At 46.7% G+C, this 13925-nt stretch overlaps 1 long non-coding RNA gene across 1 annotated transcript; it reads right to left on the reverse strand.

Moving 5' to 3' along the window:
* Positions 1-5954: 5954 nt before the first annotated feature.
* LOC134729365 (uncharacterized) lies at positions 5955-10371 on the reverse strand. Its single transcript, XR_010110374.1, has 3 exons — positions 10091-10371; positions 9006-9143; positions 5955-8071 (listed from the first exon to the last, which is right to left on the reverse strand). It is a non-coding gene; the product is annotated as an uncharacterized LOC134729365 (long non-coding RNA).
* Between the last annotated feature and the right edge of the window lie 3554 nt (positions 10372-13925).

The following is a 13925-nucleotide window of genomic DNA, read 5'->3' on the forward strand; positions in this document are numbered from 1 at the left end:
GGATGGGTCCAGCATAAAAGTCTGTTCAGACAGGTGTGAACACAGGCTTGACCTCACCAACCTATCCCCACCCCGACTCCTAACCCCATCTGGAAGTTAATTCATTGGGTCTTTGTGGGTTTGAACTCTCCTGTGGATCACCAGTTTCTTCTACAATGCCAGAATCTGAGCGAGGTGCAGTGAAGAATCCCAGATATAAACAAAATCTTGCCCTGTCCTCACTGGCAGGAAATAAGATGCACAAACTGCTTTGAGATAAGGAAGAGGGAGCAGAAAGACCCTTCCTCCACAAAGGCTCTGGGAGGTGGGCCAGCCTGGCCTGGCAGAGGGGGACACTGAGGCTCAGAAAGGTGAAGCCACGTGCTCAAGTTCACTAGCTAATGCAGGGGTCAAGATGCAAGTCAGGAGAGGCTAGAAGAGGTTCTTAAATGTTTACTGGGAATGTTGCACTCAGGTTCCCAGGGAGGCAAAGGGGTGCAAAGCTGCCGTGGGATTCCCAGCGACATCACCCTCGGCCACAGCCGCTGCAGGAAGCACCAGCCCACAGGTCAGTACCTGCAGCTCCCACCACAGCTGAGGGCTTCTGTACTGCTCTCCCAAAGACATGTGAAAGGTAAAGTGAAAAAGGTACATCTCACCGGCAATATCTTCAGAGCCAGCTTCATTCATACCATCTCTGGGCTCCGTGGAAGCGCGACACGTTTCTTGCTAATCAAAACTCTGTCTGATGCCCACGTTCTGCACAATGGAGGTCACAGCTGTCTGACCCATAGCCGGGAGCAGACAGAGGCTGCACTACATAGAAAATGGGCAGATTGGGTTGTTAGGTGCAAGGAATGAATGAATGTTCTCAGCTGTTCCCAGCATTTGTTCACAGAGTGTAGAGCAGTGGGCAAGACAAGAGATTTGTCCCAGCGGAGAGCAGGCCAGGGTGGGAAGAGGTGATGCACTTATTTCCAGTGACTCCTGGCAGGGAGTTAAGCCCTTTAGAAGATGATTCTCAGACAGTACAGTTCTCTGTAAGCGAGAGAAGGGACAGAGGACCAGTGGATGCAACACAACCAATTTACAGGATGGAGTGATCCCACAATGGCCCGCACAGCTCCCCAGTTCCTCCACACACGTGTCACAGGGGTGCAATTCTTTTCATCTTTCACAGTACTTTTGTGACATGCAGCACACCCAGGACAAACGTGCCTTGTTAAGACAGTGCTCTGAAAGGCGGCCTTTGTCAAACCTGGATCTCCTGGGGAACCTGTTAAAACTGCAGAGGCCAAACTCACCCAACCCCTCTGAATCTCCACTTGGTTAACAAGCATCCCAGGCAGTTCTGGGGGACCCTGATGAGAACACAGCTCTTTATCTTTTATGGTCTTCCCAGGAGCCAGGACTCTGGACCCCAACCAAATTCCCAGTCCCCTTCATCCAGGAATGCATCTGTAATAGCTCCCAAGAGCAGTTTAAACTCCCGACTTTAAGATAACAGCAAAAACATTTGACCGAGGCCACATTCTATGAGAACACTTTGCTATAATTTACTCTCTAGAACTTATAGGCAAATATTTGTTGAAGGAGTGATCCAGGGAACTCAGTGATTTCCAGTCTCCAGCTTTTCCATTCTGAGAACTGGCAATGACCTTAACCAGGATACCTGGGGAGACGCCCTCCAAGATACCCTGTCTGCACATCCCTGCGTGCACTGCATATTTCTTGGGACAAACCCCGCACTGGGATGTCTGTGTCTTGTTCCTGGACCCCTGGATCCTGAGCATTTTCATATCTGTTGCTTAAGGCAGGCTTCAGGGACCTCCCAGTTACTGTCAGGTAGCTTTGGGCCAGGCCACTTTCCTCTGCATGTGAATATGTGTTCTCTCTGGTACAACCAACAGCCTCCTGGGTACCATGGCCAAGGGCTGTGCCATCTTAACTCTGGAGCTCAAACTGAAGCACAGGGAGGCTTTGATACCTCCTATGTGACACTGTTCAACATGCCCCACTAGGAATAATTCAGGGCTGATGTTAAGGTAGTGAGTTTCCTGTCACTGGAGAGGTCCAAGCAGAAGTTGATCTACCATATATCAGCAATGGCAGCAGTCTGTCACTAACAGCCATCAACAAAGGCATTGGTCCTCTGGACCATTGATGTCCTTCCACCTCCAGGTGTGTTTGATTCTGTGAATTTCTTTTTTTCTTGTTCTTCTTAGACAGAGTCTCCGTTTGCCCAGGCTGGAGTGCAGTGGTGTGATCTCAGTTCACTGCAACCTCCACCTCCCGGGTTCAAGTGATCCTCCCATCTCAGCCTCCCGAGTAGCTGGGATTACAGGTGTTGACCGCCACACCCGGCTAATTTTTGTGTTTTTTGTAGAGACGGGGTTTCGTCATATTGGCCAGGCTGGTCCTGAACTCCTGACCTCAGGTGATCCACCCACTTCAGCCTCCCAAAGTGCTAGGATTACAGGCGTGGGCCACCTCGCCCAGCCCAATTCTGTGAATTTCAAATATGACTTCCGCCACTGCGTCATTAAAAACATCTAAATTCTGCCCACACAGCTCTCTAACACTCAGACTGGTTTTGCACAAAGTTGTAAAATGCAATTTAAATATCTCCTAAGTGTCAGAACCATGAGAAAGAAAAACAAATTAATCAACAAAGAATCCCGTTTCAACAGTTTTCAAGCCAGCTTGTGTCTGTCACCAAACCACAGGTGAAATGCTAATAAAATCCAGCTTACATCAACAGCATAATAATTTAAAGATGGCCTATTTTTCCGAAGAAACACATATATATTTCCAGACATGGCCTTTTTAATGAGTGTGAACTTTTTTAGAAGAAAATTATTAGAAGATAGCAAAAGTCTGCTGGAGAATAAAACGTGGCAGAGTCGCTGTTGAATGGCAGAAAAAATGATCCGGGAGGCCCATCAGCGGGGGCAAAAGCTGTCTTTTTCGGGTAATCTAGCAAGACGAATGCAGCAGGAGGGATCCTCAGAGAAGAGGCAACCAGCAAGACAACAGTAATGAAGTCATTTCACCTTTCTATCCTAATTTGAAGAGACGAGGCAATGGGACCTTGCACCAGCTTTGCATGCTGAGTGTGAATTGCAGCAGGAGAACCAACGTGTGGGCTGAGCCCATCGTAGTGAGAACAAACGGAGCCCTGACAGCCTAGGAGCTGACTCCCACCTGCCCTTGAGCCTCAGCATTGCCCTGTACTATGTGACTTGCCTTTCTCAAGCCCAAAGCCTCTTTCTGCACGTCCATGCTTTTGCACATTTTCTTCTCTCTGCTCCTTCTCTCCTTACCCACCTGAACCTTATTCCAAACCCAGATTCAAAAACTACCTCCTCTAAGCTGTCTTCCCTGATCTGCTGTGTAATGTCGAATACTCTTTGCTGTGGGCCTGTGAGCCTTCAAACTCTGCACTCTGCCCACGATTACCCACCTTATTAGCACATTTCTCACTCTACAGTGTATTACCTGCCTCCTAGACAGACTCTCCTACTAGATTGGAAGCTCTCTGAGGACAGGGGCCATGTTGCAGACATCCTTGTCACCCTGGTGTAGACCACAGAATTCAGCAGCCTCTAGGTGTCAATAAATTCTTATGGAAGCAAGGTAAGAGCCAAGGTAGAAAGCGTCACCTTAAAAAGCCATTGACCCAAATGTTTAGGCCACAAAGTCTCCTTGAAAAGTCTTTACTAGGGTGGAGATGTAAAAGGATATGACCAAACTGGTGATTGTGTGAAAATTCCAGAGATTTGGATATTATGCTCATGACCTGAACAGCATGATCCCCTCCGATGGGATCTGGGGTTAAGCTTTGAAGTCAGGCAGGATCAGACTCACGACCCAGCTAGCCACCTTGCTGGATGGTCTTAGGCAAGTTACACAACCTCTCTGAGCCTATTTCCTCAACCAACATGCAGAGATAACTGCCCTGTAGGGTTGTTGAAAGGTGGTAATGAAATAGTTAAGTGGAAATGCCAGACACCACGATTCTCAATAAACGTCATGCTCTTCCCCCACTGTGGTCTGAATGTTTTTGTGCCCCCGAAAATTCATACGTTGAAAACTAGTCATCAGTGTGATGGTAGTGGGAGGTGGGGTTGTTTGGAGTTGATCAGGTCAAGGGCCGAGCCCTCATGAATGAGATTAGTACCCATATAAAAGAAGCCCCAGGCCAGGCATGGTTGCCTGTAATCCCAACACTTTGGGAGGCTGAGGCAGGCGGATCACCTGAGGTCAGGTGTTCAAGACCACCCTGGCCAACATCGCAAAACCCTGTCTCTACTAAAAATACAAAACTTAGCCCGGTGTGATGGCAGGTGCCTGTAATCCCAGCTACTCAGGAGGCTGAGGCAGGAGAATCACTTGAACCTGGGAGGTGGAGGTTGCAGTGAGCTGATATCTCGCCACTGCACTCCAGCCTGGGCGAGAGAGTAAGACTCTGGGTGAGAGAGTAAGACTCTGTCTCCAAAAAAAAAAAAAAAAGCCCCAAAGAGCTGCCTTCTCCCTTCACCATGTGAGGACACAGCAAGCAGACACCATCTATGAACCAGGAAGGGGGCCCTCACCAGACACTAAATCTGCCCGCACCTTGATCTTAGACTTCCCAGCCTCCAGAACTGTGAGAAATAAATTTCTAGCTACCTAGTTTTTGGTACGTTGCTATAACAGTCAGAACAGACTAAGACACCCTTTTTGTAGAAGTTCCTGCTGGGAGATTATAGACCACATGGTACTTCGATCTTTCCACCTCTGGAATAGGCAGGCATGCTCTCAACTTCTTATTTCACTTCTCAAGGAACAAGCTTCCGTAAAAAGATTATTAATATTTATAACGAACTCCATTTATTACAACTGTCGTGTAAGTGTGATATAGTCATCCTGTTCTTCCTAAACAATGTAGGAATTACCATCTGTCATTTCTAAGAGGATTAAGAGATTGTCATCGATTAGAGACATGCTATTAGCGGAGTGAATGGTTGCCCGTGGAAGAGGCATGTCTCCCCATCGAGGGGGAACGAGTCTGTACTCTGCTCTCTGTGGATCAGTGGTCCTCCTAGCTTTGTGTGTTCCTCCCGAGACGTGCTGGAAGAGGGTCTCATATAATCCCTACTGCAACATTTTGAGGCTGGTAGTATGACCCACATTTTACTGATGAGGAAACCAAGGCTCAGAAAGGCTTTCTGAGTCCAAATCCAGTGCTCTCTGCTCATCCTTACCCAAGATGCTGCAAGAGGGATGGTTGCATTGCAGGGAAGATGGAGCCAGGTGACTGCTAAGGTGTCTTCCAGGTGCAAGTTTCTCCAGGGCTACAAAAAGAATAGCAGGGGCTGAGAATTACCAGAGCGGGCGTCCCTTTTCACTTCTCAACAGGGGAAAGAGGAGGTACCTGAAGTGGGAATTGTGGCTGTTGGAAATGTAATAGCACTCAAAATCAAATTCATGACACACCTCCTATAGTTATCTGCAACGATGTAAAACTGTCAATGTTTTCATCCACAAAGGGGAAAAAAACTCAGCTATGATCATGTCCTTGGGAGACAATTCTCAGGGATCTCTTAGGGTTAGAGCTGGGTAGCCATGCATCCCAGGCTGCCTAGGACAGCACCAGTTATGCAAACTGTCCCAAAATAATGGTTAATAGTGCCCCAACACACTCTCAAAAGTATCCCGATGTATGTGGTCATCCCATAATCAAAATATGGGTACACATTAAAATCACGCAGGAGCTTTGTAAGCAGCTTGAGTAAATCTGAATTCATGGGGGTGAGATCCAGGCATTGGTGGTGGCGATTTTTTTTTAAGCATGGTTTTAATGAGCAGCCAAGGTTGAAGGCAGCTGTCCTTGGTAGAAGACACGAGCCTCCTTGGTGAGCAAAGGGGCATCGGGTCCCTGGACAGCAGTTGGCGGGGGAGATGGGGGGACCCAGCTTGTCCTGCAGGGGACTTGGAGCAGCAGAGGAAGAAGCAGGAGGCTAGTCCAGCAGATGCCATCCGTGGCCCCACCATGCTCACTGGTTCTTCTCCTGCTTGTGTTCACTTACTTGCACACTTCAGGAAGGGACTGCAGGCTCCTGACAGCTCATGCCGGGTGCCAGCTTGGCAGTGAGCGGGTAATTAGTGCTCATCGTGCTCCCAGAGAAAGGCAGTGAAGGAAGTCGCCTGTTTCACCTTGAAGCAAAGAAGGAGAATCCAGAGAAACAGATTTTTCCACACATTTTGGAGCGGTTCTGCCAGAGAATTCCATCGAGGTGTGTGGAGTTAGGCCACTGGCACATATCAGCCCCAGAGCCCAGGATGAAAACGTGTCCTGTGCAGGGTTTCTTGAACAGATTGTCTCCAAATGTTGCATCTCTCCTAATTAATGCTGCAAGATAAGTCTGTGGCCTCTCGTTGCACATCAGGGAGGTTCTTGGGAAGAGAAGGGCCTGCCATCTCCTTGTCCCAGCTACAGAGAGAATAGACTATCCCCAGGGAGTTCTCTTGGGTTTTGAATCACTTTTGCAGCTCTGGCGTTTATGCTTCTGACCAAAAAGCATTTGCAAGAGGAGAAAATGAAGGTGGAGGTTTGTGAAAGGTTTCCCTTCCTAAGAGGGGCAGCAAACATCACTATAGCTAGACCTGAATGATGTTGGTAGCTCCCAGATATATTCTAACTACTTCCTACATTATACCCGTCAGTATTTTTCAAACTATGCTCCTGAAAACCTCTTCAATGATGTATTAGGAAAACTTATTCTATAAAATACTACTTAAGAAACTTCAATATACATGGAAAAACATTATCATTTGTGGATTTAACAAGCACAGTTTTGACTTATGAGTAAGAAAGATATTGGCAGGATATTGGTAAGATATTGCCAAATTCCCCCCCAAGAGAGTTATAGCAATTTACGCTACCACCAATATCACACTCATACACAACTCTCGCTATCTTGGCATTTTCTAACTTTTTAATCTTTGCCACCCAGAAAAAATGAAAAAGATTATCTCCATGTTTTGCGGGGGTTTTCTGGCTTTTTTTGTTTTTGTTTTTTTGGGGTTTTTTTTTTGAGAGGGAGTCTTGCTCTGTTGCCCAGGCTGGAGTACAGTGGCACAATCTTGGCTCACTTCAACCTCTGCCTCCCAGATTCAAGCAATTCTCCTGCCTCTGCCTCCCTAGTAGCTGGGATTACAGGCACCTGCCACCATACCTGGTTAATTTTTGTATTTTTAGTAGAGATAGGGTTTCATCATGTTAGCCAGTCTGGTTTCAAACTGACCTCAAATGATCCACCTGCAGCAGCCTCCGAAAGTGCTGGGATTACAGGCGTGGGCCACTACACCCAGCCTATCTCCATGTTTTTTAAAATTTATGTTTCTTACTCGTGAGACTAAGTAAATTTTCATAAGCTTAAGAAGCAGTTTTACTTCCTTTTCTATGGACTTTTTGTATTCTTTGTCCACTTTTCTTATCAGTTTGTAGGAACTCTTTATATATTAGAGATACCATCCGTTCCTCTGTGACATAGCCTGCAAACATCTTTCCCGTTTGATGTTTTTTTTTATTTTGTTTATGATGCATTTAGCTAAGTCAATTTTAATGTTATTGGATTTATTAATATTTTCTCTTGTGGTTTCTGACTTTTAAGTCATACTTTAGAAAGCCTTGTAAGGAAAAGATATTTCATTATTTCTTTAGGATGATATGTTAAGGGGACTGAGCCAGGCCAGAAACCATTCAATAAGAAAATATTCAAAGACAACCACTACTTAACTTGTTCCTCTTTCTGCATGTGAAGACCACAGCACGCTAAGAGAAAGATGAGAAAACAGGTCATCTATTTTCAAGGAGGGTACACAATAGAGCTTTCCACTTGATAAACTTTTTTCCATAAGATGTCTGTATTTGTCCATTCTTGCATTGCTATAAAGAAATACCTGAGACCAGGTAATTTATAAAGAAAAGAGGTTTTAATTGGCGCATGTTTCCACAGGCTATACAGGAAGCATGACTGGGAAGGCCTCAGGAAACTTACAGTCATGGCAGATGGTGAAGGGGAAACAGGCATGTCTTCAACCATGGCTAGAATAGAAGGAAGAGAGAAAGTGGGAAGGTGCCAAACACTTTTAAACAACCTGACCTTATGATAATTCACTCACTATCATAAGAACAGCACCAAAAAGAAAATCCACCCACATGATCCAATCACCTCCCACCAGGTTCCACCTCCAACATTGGGGATTATAATTTGACATGTGATTTGGGTGGGGACACAGACCCAAACCATATAAATGTCATAATCTAGAAGTCCCAGCTCCTGTGTAATTAAATCCCTCTGCTTCTTGAGTTTCTATTTCTGAGCCATTCCAAGAATTCTTCTAAGATTAGAAGGATCTCTTCCCATCAATCCAGCAACTTCCAAGTCAGTTGGAATCTCCCAGCAAACTTCAATCTGGTGATAATTGCATGAAACAAATGAGACTGGCTGGGTCAAAACATAACATGTCAGGTTTCTTTAGGGAATTCAATGGGATTTCTTCTGTGGACTTTAGATTTTTTCTGTTCCAGGGATTTCATTACTCTCCTATGTTCACCAAATCCTACTTCACTAATTCCCGCCATGTTGGCCCTGTCCCTACAACAGGGCTTTTGCCTCTATTTTCTGTTTGGTCTCCATATGTAGCTCTAGACATGGATGCCTGCTCTGAACCCCAGCATGGCAGCACAAAGTGCATTCACAGTACACTGGTACCACTTGAGCTCACTGCATCTTACATTGCATTTTTACTACTGTCCTGAGTCAGATGACACAGAACACTCATACACACAAGTTATATGTGACGGGTTTATTCATTAGAAATACACAACAAGGGACAACTAAAGCCAAGGATTCATGACAAGCCAGTCCCCCAAGGCTCAGGAGAGCTTCCCAGGGTAGATGGAGTCTCATCTGTGCATGCCCCACTTGTACTGCAGCCGAAGGACCCCAGAAAGAAGCCCACCCTGGGTTTTATACCTGGGAGATCGATGAGTCACTGGGCTAAAGCACCAAAGGACATCTGAGGGACAGGTACAGAGCCCAGGCTGTTCCAGCCAACTCCTCCTTGTCAGAAGATACTGCATTCCCAGCAAAGTCTAAAGTTATTCTTGACAACTACAAGTGAGAATGGCAGAAGAGCCACGTCAGTCCACAGCCACCCAGCAACCGTCTTGCAAGCAGCTGGTAATCTGACATCATTCCTGCTCCTGTCCACACCTCCCTGACAGCTCTGCTTTGTCCCCTGAGGTGGTCCAGACTCTAGATCAGAGAAAAGTGATCCTGGAGATGCATTAAAAGAAAGCCATATTCAGGAACAGGTCTTGGCCCAATTGACTTGGTCTACAAGGCAGAGGATTCAGAATTTGTTGAAAGCAAATGGGTATGGATTAGGGTGAGATGGGGTTAAGTACAAGTCTACCCTTGACCAGTTGTGTGGTCTTGGGAAAGCCATTTGGCCTCTCTGGCCTCAGTTTCTGTAACTGCAAAATAGGGTTGAGAGTAGCACTGACTTCCTAGTATTGTGATAAAGATGGAAAGGCATGCAAGTGCAAGCACTGGGTACTGTGCTTGACACACAGTAAACTCCAGACTCCACACGTGCGGGATCAGAGCATGGGGCTGTATGGTCTTATCGTACACCCCTGTGTGGGCACATGTGCAGATGCTGCAGAAGTAGAAGAAACAGGACAGGCACGAGTCTGGCGGTGACAATTGAACCCAGCACCTCCCTTGGGCATCAGACCAGAGACTCACAGGAACTGAAGACGACTTTTCCCGCATCACCAGCACCTGTCTTCCCCCTCTAGGTCCCCAAAGCCTTGGGCTCCATCCTGGAACCGTGGCACAGTGACTGGGCCTCCTGAACCTTTCATACATCCTGCAGACAGAGCTAGTCCCATTTTCCAGTCTTCTTCACCTGGTCTCCAGGGCACTTCCTTGCTTTTCTGTCCCCGCCCCTCAAAACACTCTAGCCATTCCTAAAGTTTGCATGGAGGATAGAAACACCTCCCCAAGTTGATCTTGTGTTTAAGACCACATCATTCCTAAACCAGGGTACTTACGGTCTGAGAGATCATCTATTTGTGCAGGAGGAAGTCAAAGCTCAGAGAGAGAATCACTCGCCGAAGGTCAACTGCTAGTTGGCTATCAAGCCAAAACCAGGGCATCCACATGCTGACCCCCTGCCCAGTACTCCCCGCCAACCTGCTGTGGCTCCCAGACCAACTGCCTCCCACTTTTTTGGGAGAGTCTTCTGATAAGAACTCTGCTTTTTCACTCTATCTGGGATGAAAATAGAACAAACTGACTTTGTAATGTCATGAAATATTAAGCTTGATTTTCCCAGCTACTGACATCCAAAATTGCCAGCAAGCTTGAAAGCCCCAGTGGAGCCCATTGGCTGTGCTAAAAGAATCAGGAGCTTGCCGCTCGGGGAGGAGAACAGCCCCTCTCAATGGCAGGAGGAGACGGGCTGGGGGAAGGGGGGCCTGCAGAGCTCAGTGACCACCAGGAAGCCAGGGACAGGGCAACAGCGAATAAAGACAGATGGGGGTAAGGGTCTTCCATTAAAATTTTAAACCACAGGCACTCCATGACCAGGCATACTTGAAATGCCATCCCTGGGAGATGGAAGCCAAGAGGCTGTTAAGGTTATTGTGTGAAGTTGCCAAAAATGGAAGACATAATGCATCACTTGTCCTTTGGAAATTTTTTGAAAGGAAAGTTCTCCATGACATAGAACCCATTGTGCAAATGGGGGCAGGGAAATCAAGCAACATTTTCTCAGCAGTTTTCCTGAGAGTACCGCCAAAGTCTCATCATATTTGAGAGGGTAGAGTTAGAAAAATCTCTAGAGTTAGAAACATGGGTGCTGGAGTTAGAAAATTCTGGATTTGGTCTCTGGCTTCATAAACTTTTTCACTGGGCAGGTCCATTAACCTCTCTGAACCTTGGTTGCCCCATTTGTAAAATGAGGCTAATAACACCACCGTCAAAGGGCTGTTTTGAGGATTAAATGGAGTGCATGACTGGGACTGTTGGCTCGTGCCTATAATCCCAGCACTTTGGGAGGCCAAGGCAGGAGGATCAGTTGAGGCCAGGAGTTCGAGACCAGCCTGGGCAACACAGGGAGACCCCATCTCTATGGAAAAAAAAATAGCTGGGCATGGTACATGCCCATAGTCCCAGCTATTCTGGAGGCTAAGGTGGGAGGGTTGCTTGAGCCCCGGAGTTCAAGGCTGCAGTGAGCTAAGATGGTGCCACTGCACTCCAGTTTGGGCAACAAGGGCAAGATTCTATCTCAAATAAAGAAAAGGCGTACGTTATAAAGAACCTTGATGGGACCTCACCCTAAGTAAGGTCTTAGAAAAGGAGAGGGAGGATCTCTCTATTTTGGAGTTTAAAATGGACTTTATGGTTTACTTATTTTCATGACAATTTTTCATATGGGGAAACTGAGTCCCAGATGATAAAGTGACTTCCCCATGACCCCTGACAGCAGAATTGAATTCAAGTCTTCTGATTCTCTGGAAATGGGCTTTCTCATATCAAGGAACACCTCCTCCCCAACATCTCCTCCCTTCTTTTCCCCAAAGCTCAATACCTCTTAAATATTCAGTATGAGGTGTGGGAGTGTGGGAGAGAAAACAGACTGTGTGTTACTGTTTATGATGCTCAGCCTTTCAAGGCAAGGCTGATATCTAACCCTGCAAAGTAGATGATTCCTGTGCAACTTTCCCAAGAAATCTGAGTCCCGTGAGGGTTAGCATAGCAGGAAGAGAGAAAAAAGGGCAGAAAGACTCTTAGAACCAATCGCAGCAATGGCCAGGCACTGTGGCTCATGTCTGTAATCCCGGCACTTTGGGAGGCCAAGGTGGGCGGATCACTTGAGGTCAGGAGTTCAAGAGCAGCCTGGCCAACATGGTGAAACCCTGTCTCTACTAAAAATACAAAAAATTAGCCAGGCGTGGTAGTGCATGCCTATAATCCCAGTTACTTGGGAGGCTGAGACAGGAGAATCACTTGAATCCAGGAGGCAAATGTTGCAGTGAGCTGAGATCGTGCCACTGCACTCCAGCCTGGGCAACACAGCAAGACTCCATCTCAAAAAAATAAATAAATAAATAAATAAAGCAATCACAGCAAGATAAAGGAGCCATGCTCTGACACTGTTTTCAAACAATTGCAGAAGGAGAGAAGTCACAAACAGCTATGGCTGAATGTGTGGAACCAATGAGGGAGAGGAGGAATGCTGTGAACCCAGCGATGCAAAGCTGTAGAAGAGTCCGTGTGAACACACACCACGCATGTGCAAAAGGGAGCGGGGACCCTCGCGAGACTACAGACCACAGGATGATGGAGGTGTCATCTTGAGTTAAATTAAAGCAAAGTGCTCGTGCTTTTTTTCTTCGTATCATCTATCTTGATGGGAGTTTTCTGATCTTTGCAGTGCCAAGTGCACGTAGAATTTAAGTGGCTGTTTTCATGCCCTTTTGTGTAGATCCAGGTTGTTTCCAACCATTAAAATATTTTCTCCTCTAAGAAGTTGGAGGATGGGGTGAAACCCCTCACCCCCACATGCAGGTAGCACTAATTTTACTGCTACGCAACCACAGGCTCTGATCCCACATGTGTGAGGCACTTACTAGGGAGCACTCGGGGAAGATGCTTGGCCTCAGAAACGTGCATTCTAGCTAGAAGGCAGAGGTGAGATTGTGTGCGAGTAAGAAATAAAGAGATGGTACTTAGAAAACCATGGAAGGAGGTGAAAGGGAAAGATCCTAGAGACAGATAAATTCAATTCTCCAGTATGTCAAATGGAGACACTGAGTGGAACAGAGAAGATAAATGACTTGCCCAAGATCACACAGCCAGTTCATGGTGTGGTGAGGACTAGAACCTGTCCTTTTGACTACTGTTCCGTGTGCTTATGCTACACTCTGCTTCTTCTTCTTGGTGTCAGGAAGGAACTGAGAAAGTTTCATCCATCTTCTTATGCAGACAAGACCCTCCTCCTGAGCCCAGACAGACTCCTCAATCAGAAAGAACCAGATCACACCTGTAATCCTAACATGCTGGTAGGCCGAGGCAGGCGTATCGCTTGAGGCCAGGAGTTTGAGACCAGCCTGAGCAATATGGTGAAACCCCGTCTCTACTAAAAATACAAAAATTAGCTGGGCGTGGTGGCCCCAGCCGGTAGTCACAGCTACTCGGGAGGCTAAGGTGGGAGAATCACCTGAGCCTGGGGAGGAGGTTGAGGCTGCAGTGAGCCATGATCATGCCACTCCACTCCCAGGAACAGTGTGACCTGCTCTCACCATGTCTAATAAATTGCCGCATTAAGGATACTGCCCCAGGGGGTTGCCTTTCAGCCCTATAAGGCTGATGCTGCCCAAGTCGCCTTATATATCCATGAGCTGAGGCTCTCCAATGTCCCAGTAAACACAGATGTTCTTGTAACTTGGCTTCATGGCTCTTACCTTTTACCTTCAAACAATTGATCACCCCATATCTGGTCTGCTGGACATTGACCATGATAATGTCTGTTGGTAGATATGAGAAAAAATAAACCTTGCACATTGAATCAAAATGGTATGGTGAACCTGGAAGGCATTTCTGGCACACTGTGTCCAAGGAACCACAAAGAACACCCCTCATCCACAGGGCCATGCGGGAGGGTGTTTTCAACAGCTGGCATTAACACATGGGCTGACGGGGGACTGGTGGCCGCCTCCCCTGGTGGGGGATTTCAGCAGCCCCCACTGGACTCCCACAAATGGCAGAAATCATGCTGGTGTGACCACGGCAGGCTAAAATCCTCCAAAAAAGGCTGTCTGCCAGGGGACTCCGATGATTTGTAATCAAATTGTGTTTCATTAAAGAGAAAGCATCCAGAGG

This window comes from Pan paniscus, chromosome 18 (genome assembly GCF_029289425.2).
Source record: "Pan paniscus chromosome 18, NHGRI_mPanPan1-v2.0_pri, whole genome shotgun sequence".
Taxonomy (NCBI): Eukaryota; Metazoa; Chordata; class Mammalia; order Primates; family Hominidae; genus Pan; species Pan paniscus.